The sequence below is a fragment of the Triticum dicoccoides genome, chromosome 3B, assembly GCF_002162155.2.
Source record: "Triticum dicoccoides isolate Atlit2015 ecotype Zavitan chromosome 3B, WEW_v2.0, whole genome shotgun sequence".
NCBI classification, from domain to species: Eukaryota; Viridiplantae; Streptophyta; class Magnoliopsida; order Poales; family Poaceae; genus Triticum; species Triticum dicoccoides.
Window position 1 is genome coordinate 260,303,876 of NC_041385.1, and position 7,937 is coordinate 260,311,812.

The following is a 7,937-nucleotide window of genomic DNA, read 5'->3' on the forward strand; positions in this document are numbered from 1 at the left end:
CATTCGCCGGCAGGAAGGTGATGAGCGTGATTTCCTATTTGCTATGAAGAATGGCACTTATGGTGAAAGTGTCGCTCGTACCATCCTCCCGTGCAGCCACTTGCTTCGTGCAGGAGCTGATGCTTTGGATTTCTTTCTCTTCCCGGTAGAGCTCTCTAGCATGTCCTCAACAAGCGTGCAACACTCTGACGTGCGCTTCCCGGTCTTCTTCTTCTCCCCGCCAGGACCTTTGGCGGCAGATGTTGCCACTGCCCCCCGGTAGAGCTTGTCGGCGCAGATAACTGCATCCTTGTCTGAATGGATGGTGATGACGCTCATCAGCCCTGGCATCCTCAGCGTGTTGTAGGCATAATGGGATGCCACCATGAATTTTGCCAGAGCAGGATGACCAAAAATTCCATTGTACGGCAATGGGATCTTACAACATCGAAGACAATCTTCTCTGTTGTGTAATTCAGCTCGCTGCCAAACATCATCGGCAAGGTAATCTTCCCCTTGGATCGGCTGCTTCCGGGATTGACTCCTTGAAACATTATCATTTCTTGGAGATCTTCATCAGGGATTTGCAGCCTCTTGATCACATCTGGTGAGATCAAGTTCAAGCCAGGCCCACCATCAACCAACATCTTTGTCACCTTGAGATTGCGAATTATTGGTGAAACCAACAACGGCAAGCACCCGACCGCAGTTGTGCAATCCGGGTGGTCCTCGGCATAAAAAATGATGGGCATGTTGGACCACTTGAGTGGCTTCTGCTCCTCCATCGCCGGTTCCGACGCATTGATCTCACGGGCCCATTGCTTGAGCTACCAATGATGCGGTGGTACTCAGATGGCTATAACCACTTCGACCATCACGTCCTCAGCCTCGTAGTGCATGATGATGGTGACTCTCTACGGTCAAACAGCGAGGGTGGCGCCACCGCATTGCACATCACGCAGACCAAACAATGATGAGGGGAGGCAGATATTGGGTATTGGTAGCGAGGATAGGCGTTGTCTCAGCCGGCGGTGGTCGTGGCTATGCTAGCAAGGGACCCATGGCGAGGGCTTGATGCGGCGGCAACAAAGATCGGGGTCTTGCCCTTCGAGGCTGGCGGTGAGGCGGCGACCGGATCCGGAGCCAATTTTTTTTGAGGGGGAGGTGGTCGGCGAGGACGACATGACATCCCGGGGTGCACTGCGGCTTGTGCCTAAAATGGAGAGCCGCCATGGCTAGCAGATTGGCGGAAAAATGGATAGGTAGGGGAAATGTAGGTGGTGTGACGTATGCATGAGAAAATCGTTCGAGCGATGAAGTATTGGACTGAACAGTTGCTCCATGATGGATTCGTGAGCAGAGGTGTGTGTGGAGATTTGCTCATGACGTGGCATAACTATTTTTGTGTCATGCGTGTTTTCTCCGGGGCGAACGTCGGATGTATAACATTTTCCTTTATAAATACAAAAAAACTAACGCCCACACATGTGGGCGTTTGCACATCGCCCACACGCCTCCATCACCACTCATTTTGCTACGTATGAATAGATGACATCAGCAGAAATCTTTTTGGTTTTCGGCTTAAAAATGTTTTATCTCCTAATTATAAAAATCGAATTAAAAATCAATTTTCACCATTAAATTCTCGACGAGACCTTCAAAACTAGACCCCATGTTGATATGTTTCGACAAAAATTTTTTTTGCCCAAAAGTTGCCATGATGTTTACACTGTAGTTGCCATAGTGCTTAAACTAAAGTTGTCATGTGGCAATTTTAGTTTGTAGAGCATGGCAATTTTAGTTTTTCGATGATGGCAATTCCAGTACTTTGACCATGAAAATATTTTTTTGTATAAACCATGGCAATTTTAAGTACATGTGTCATGGCAATTTTAGTTTATGGTGCATGGCAAGTCTAGTTTTTTAATTCCCATTTTATAATATGTCAAAATTTAATTCTAAACGTAGAAGAAAATAGCCGAAACATATCATGGCAACTTCATTATAAACATCATGGCAATTCATGTGCAATAGACATGCAAACTTTTAACCCAAAAAAAATTCATCAAAATATATTGATATGAGATCTAGTTTCGAAGATCTCGTCGTGAGGGATTTAATGGTGAAACAGATCTTCAATCAGATTTTTCATTTAAGAGATAAAACATTTTAAAAACTGAAAATCCAAAAAAATTCCCACATGCATGCATGCGGTGACGTGGCGCAGTCTGTATGTTATAGGGCGTGTGGGCGGGTTTGGCTCCCACCACACGTGTGGGCGTTAACGTTGTCCTATAAATCTACTACCACTATAAAAGAAAGAGAGGGCAGAGAACCAGATCATCCTATCCATCGAAACCTGCAATCTGATGGTCTATATCCCCCAGCATACTAAACGCGTTTTACGCTTTAATTACCCACCATGCCACGCATTAACCTTCTAATCGATCGCTAACCCGCCCCGCACGACCTCTCGCGGTCCCGCATGACCTCTCGTGGTCTCACCACATCCTACTCCTACCGCGTCGTTCGCCGTCCCGCCGTTCCTCCCGCAATCGTTAGCCGCCGGAGCCGCCGCCCATCGCGCCCTTCGCCGCGGAAGAGCCGGAGCCGCCGCCCCATCGCGCGCCGCGGGAGCCACCGCAGGTCGCGGCCCTTCGCCGCAGGAGAGCCGGAGCTGCTGCCCGTCGCGCGTCGCGGGAGCCGCCGCAGGTCACGGCCCTTCGCCGCGGGATAGCCGGAGCCGCTGCCCATCGCGCGCCGCGGGAGCCGCCGCAGGAGAGCCAGAGCCGCCGCCCATCACGCCCTTCGCCGCGGGAGCCAGAGCCACCCGTTGCGCCCTTCATCGTAGGTCGCCGACACGCCCTTTGCCTTTTGTTGGACACATCCCCATTAGAACATATCATTGTTTTGTTAGTGCCTCTGACTGTTGTGCCATGGCGATTTGTGAATAATGAAAAAAAGTTCAGAATAACTCAAGTTGGCATGTGCGAGTGCCTGCGATACTCAGGTTGCAGTTTAGTCTCTTCGGACTCCAGATTGCCTCACTTGTGGTTTTCTAAACTCTACCTCAGAGTGTTACATCTCATTTTTCGGCTCACTTCTTTTTTGTTTGGGGAATAGGATATGTTGGTATTGTTTCTGTTCTTCAGTCACAGTTGGTGGTCCATGCCCGGGGGAGGGGGTGGTTGATCTTTGAGTTCAGCTGTACACACTTGATTCCTACACATATTAAGATCAGAGATAATGTGCCATGGGGTGATCTTTGAGTTCGGCTGCAGGCAGTCAATTTCTTAACATATTCAGATCAGAGATAATGTGCCATGGTGACTTGTGTATAATTGAAATTCAGAATGAACTTAATCTACCATGTGAGTGTCTGCGATACACTCAGGTTGCAGTTTCTCAAATATTGAATGTTTAGTCCCTTGAGACTCCACATTGGCACAACTTGCTGTTTTCTGAACTTTACTTCACAATGTTATACCCGATGTCTCGGCTCGCAATTTTTGGTGTTGCTTCTATTCTTTGGTGACAGTTAGCTATTTGAATGATTTAGCAAAGGATAGCTACATAGTATGGCAAAGTACGTTTGGTGTCCCGCTGAAGCTGAAAGCATACAGAGCACCTGTAATTAGTTTTTAGTCGACGAATTTCAGCTAGATCATAGTGTTGCGGCTCTGAACTATGGTGATTGTGGACAACCGCTGCTACAGATCCTCACGCTCGCCTCCACCAGGCACATGGTCTCCAATCGTCAAGACGCCCGACCCTCCTCGGCTGCTACTGCTGCAGCCGGCACCACTTTCCTTATCTCGACCCAGTCCCTGCGAGGAACCCATCTACGTGCCGACCAGTCCAAGGAACTCACATCACCTCCATCAAGGTACTCGTGCTTCTGCATTGTTAGTTCCGATTTCATCAATGGGCGACGTTTACATTTGTGTGTCTCACCAGCAGGAAAACAATGACCTATGTGATTAGAAGTATGTGCTTGCTTCTTCATGAAGAGCCAAAAAAGGTACCAATCGGTCCTTCTATTTAAATAAATGATGTTGCATGTTTAAAATTATATGTTAATCCCATTATTTATTTTCAGTGCAAGAATATGCAGAGAGAACCATAGACTATAAATACATGAGGTTGCACTGTACATTACCGCGCACAGGCTTTCTCCCTGTTACATAGGCCTTTATAATTACTTGAGCTGTCCATACTTGGATTAGCAACTAAATCTTAGATAATACGAAACTTGTTCTCACATGTCCATTTTCCATAATTCTTATATGTCCATTCTAGATATTGAACCTAGAAGCATGCACTTCATGTACAAAATATCTAAGATTTATAGTATTTACTCATATCTCTGACCACAAGATACAATCACTAACTATATAGTACAATAAGATTTAATCTCTGAATAAAACCTCACCAAAGAATCTTCATACAGAAGTATAGACGTTGATGCAACTGTATAGAGCATGGTCACCAACAGATCCACACATTTGGTCAGTGATGAACTAATGCAACCTATTAGTACATGAGGTATTTCTCTTTCTTTCTCTGAACTACTCTTTCTCTTTCACATACGCAGTTCAGCACCTTCTATGAACTGCACCTTCTATCATGTCTGATTGATAATTCTTGTAGTGGGAGGGGAGGATATTCGATCTGAGTATGTCAGATAGGAGGAGCAAGACGGAATTAATAAGGCAAGAATTATTTTCCTTTTAGTTTGGCTCTCTGTTGCTTCATGATGATATTATCTAACTGATGAACATGGAACATTGTACGGGACTGATGAAAGAGTTCTTTCGCTTCACCAGGCATGAAACTTTTGACCCATCCCTGCAATGTATTTTCATAGTGCCCTTGTATAAGTAAATGGAGGGAGTATTACTGAAACCAAGTATCAATCTGAGACTGGTTGTTTTTTTATTGTGGTCTGACAAGACTTAAATATTCTGCATTAGTTTTTTATATCTGCAGAGTGTGCACATGACTTTCTTCCCTGCCTTTACTTATTAATGAAAAATAAACAACAATGCATGATATCTTTACTAAATTAATAACACTAAGTAGGAATTCAGAACAATAACGCATTAATAACAACGGGTAGGAATTCTGAATAAAAATATTACATGAGAAATATGGCATGCACCTTAACATAGAAATGTCCTTTTCAATTGCTCAGATGTTAATGTTGCAAATGTTCTTTTCCTGTTCTCTTAATAATGGTTTTAGATGGAGAGCTGCGCCCATGTTGTATGCCAACATTGGTCCTTAGATTAGTCAATTTTTGTCGCAGCATATGTTCTCTATAGATTTTTTAAAGGTCTATGGAATTTCATCTGCAAGCTTTTGATCCTAATGGCTACATCCTTATAAAGCTATTTCTTGTTTGTAAGATGAATATTGTCTATGTCAAGACTCAAGACTCAAGAGAAGCAAGAGTGCATAGGAGTGGCAGTTGTTCAACCAAGGTAATCACTTGAACCGAATATTTCTGAATTATAATTAAAAGTGGACGGTTTCTTATCTAACATATACCTTTTGAAAATTGGTCGTGTTTCATATATAGCTTAGACGTAGCATGTCATGTATGAATTTATTTTCCACTGGGTGGAAGCATTTTATGCTCTTACCTTTCTTATGCTTTTAAGACTTTTCATTTTGGCTTTATTAGTCAGGACGTGCATTGCATGTACACGATTAATAGGTACAAAATGCCAAACTGGTAAAAGCGCACTTTATTATCAGTTCAGTCCAAATGGATTGTGCAACATTTGCATGTAAGAGTAGATTTAGATGGAAGTGGAGGGAAAGGAATAAGAGTATTAAATATGTTATGTGCATTCTTTACAAAACTCTTTCCCTTCTGTTACATGTTTTAGTTATATGCTATCATCCACCACATCTGTATCACTCGATTGCAAGCTTTGATTGGTTTGATGCTGCTCAATTGGATTTTTTTCTTCCTTTTCTTGAAACATGGTGTGTAGGCTTTTGATTGACCTGTAGCAGTTAGCTTGCCTTCTTTCTGTTTGATAAGTTTTGCCAAAAAAATGGACACCAAATTTTCTGAAACGACAAGATGTGCAATTAGCCTTGGTCTGCTTTTCATATGGTATAGTTCTAAATTCGATTTAACACGACTCTTCGTAATACTTTGTTGAAGTCGAACTAGGCAGCAGGGTCAGGTTGATTATTGTTTCATGTGTCATGTTGTATTGCTTCAATCACTAATTCTGAAGATTCGGTTGTCCTTCTGCCCACTTAACGTTGTCAGCTAGATCCTTTGTGCATTCTAATTCAGGTTATATTTTTTCACCTACCACGTCCATTATGTTGTCGAGTGGTGTTGCATTAATAGTTGAGTACATCCTATTTGTTTCGATTGGTGATCCCACTGTAAATCCAATATAATTTTTTGAATTTAAAAATGCCCATATTGTTAGGATGGTCAGAGGGTATTACAAGGAGCGAGAGAGATACATGGAAGGAGAGATTACGTAGCAAGGCACAGGGCACACAGGACGCAAAGTGTCACATATGGGCTACCGGGCGAAAACAGTCGACCCAAGCAAGGCCCTCGTGGCAGTGGTCAGCACGTTTAGATCATAAATCATATGTGTTCTTATTTTATGGCTAATTAGCTAAACACAGTTGCTACATAGTGGTTCCACTTGCTGACAACGGTGAGGTGCAACAGAGATTGCCCTAAGATACACAAATATATTGTTGAATATATCAAAGTTGTCTCGAGCTAACTCTTCTAACTTCTGCAATAGCCAATATACATGGCATGTTGTTCTCCAGACAGAGGTCAATTCATTTTTTGATGTCATTGTCTATTGCATTCATGATAAGCACATGCTGACTTTCATATTATCATTTTAGATATATCTTGTGTTACAAGTTGTCAGATCATTGTTGATGCTCCTACATCACTATGACTTTTGAAGATGCTCTTACCCTTTTTGTTTCAACATGTCTTCTTTGCTTTCAATTAATCTTGTGTGAATTCAAAGCCGACACAAATGCCATTTTTTTGTTCTAGCATGTCTTCTTTAATACTCCCTCTGTAAAAGGCTTTTATACTTCTTTACAGAGGAAGTATTTGTAAAAGGCACATTACATATTTTTAAATGAGGTGACTAACTCAGCTTGCATAATCAGTTTATCATAGATTATCCAATGTGACGTAGACAATAGAATATAGATGGCTTAGAAGGGTTCTATGAGCATAAATGGCTTAGAAGGGTTCTATGAGCAAGAATTTTCTTTGGGCGGAGACGTGCATTGCACGTGCAAGCTTACTAGTAATATCAAGCGAGAACTTCTATTCTATCAATTTCAAGTTAAATTTCACATTTTGCTACATTTTGTTCTTATTTTAAACGATCTAGGCTATAATAATAATAAGTCAGTACAATCTATGCACATATACGTAAAATAAACAGAGAAGGCTGGGGAATGTTAAAACAAATCGAAGAGAAAAATAAGGGTGGAGGAGAATAAGATTAACTAATCAATTCCTAACGAAGAAGATGGTGAGCTCCGGCCCGGTGGCGGTGCCCTCGGGATTGTACATGTAGTACGTCTCAGAGTCCTTGGATCCCACGACGCGGTCGAAGTGCCCGCGCATGTACGTGAGCTCGCCGTTGGCATGCTCGGCCACGTCGTCCGGCAGCACGCCGGCGCCCATGGACGTGGCGTACAGCAGCCGCATCACCCGCTCGTCCTCCTCCGTTGCCTCCCGCCGAGACGCGTACCCCACGCTCTCGCCGTTCACCTCCGCCGACCAGGTCGGCTCGTCCAGCAGCCGCCGTTGCGCCGGCGACGGTTCACCCGCGTGCTGATGCTGGTACTGCTGCTGCTTGTCGCACTCGAGCGTGACGCGCACCATGCCGGCCGCGCTGACGTCCTGGATAAACTTGGCCGTCGGCACGCACATC

At 43.7% G+C, this 7,937-nt stretch overlaps 1 long non-coding RNA gene across 5 annotated transcripts; it reads left to right on the forward strand.

The window, feature by feature from the left end:
* Positions 1-2,465: 2,465 nt before the first annotated feature.
* LOC119275826 lies at positions 2,466-6,821 on the forward strand. Of its 5 annotated transcripts, none has more exons than XR_005135885.1 (6): positions 2,466-2,830; positions 3,696-3,865; positions 3,940-4,000; positions 4,430-4,524; positions 4,630-5,462; positions 6,438-6,821. It is a non-coding gene; the product is annotated as an uncharacterized LOC119275826 (long non-coding RNA). The 5 variants fall into 5 exon arrangements; XR_005135886.1 differs by having other exon boundaries at positions 3,719-3,865; XR_005135884.1 differs by having other exon boundaries at positions 2,466-2,826.
* The last annotated feature ends 1,116 nt before the right edge of the window (positions 6,822-7,937 follow it).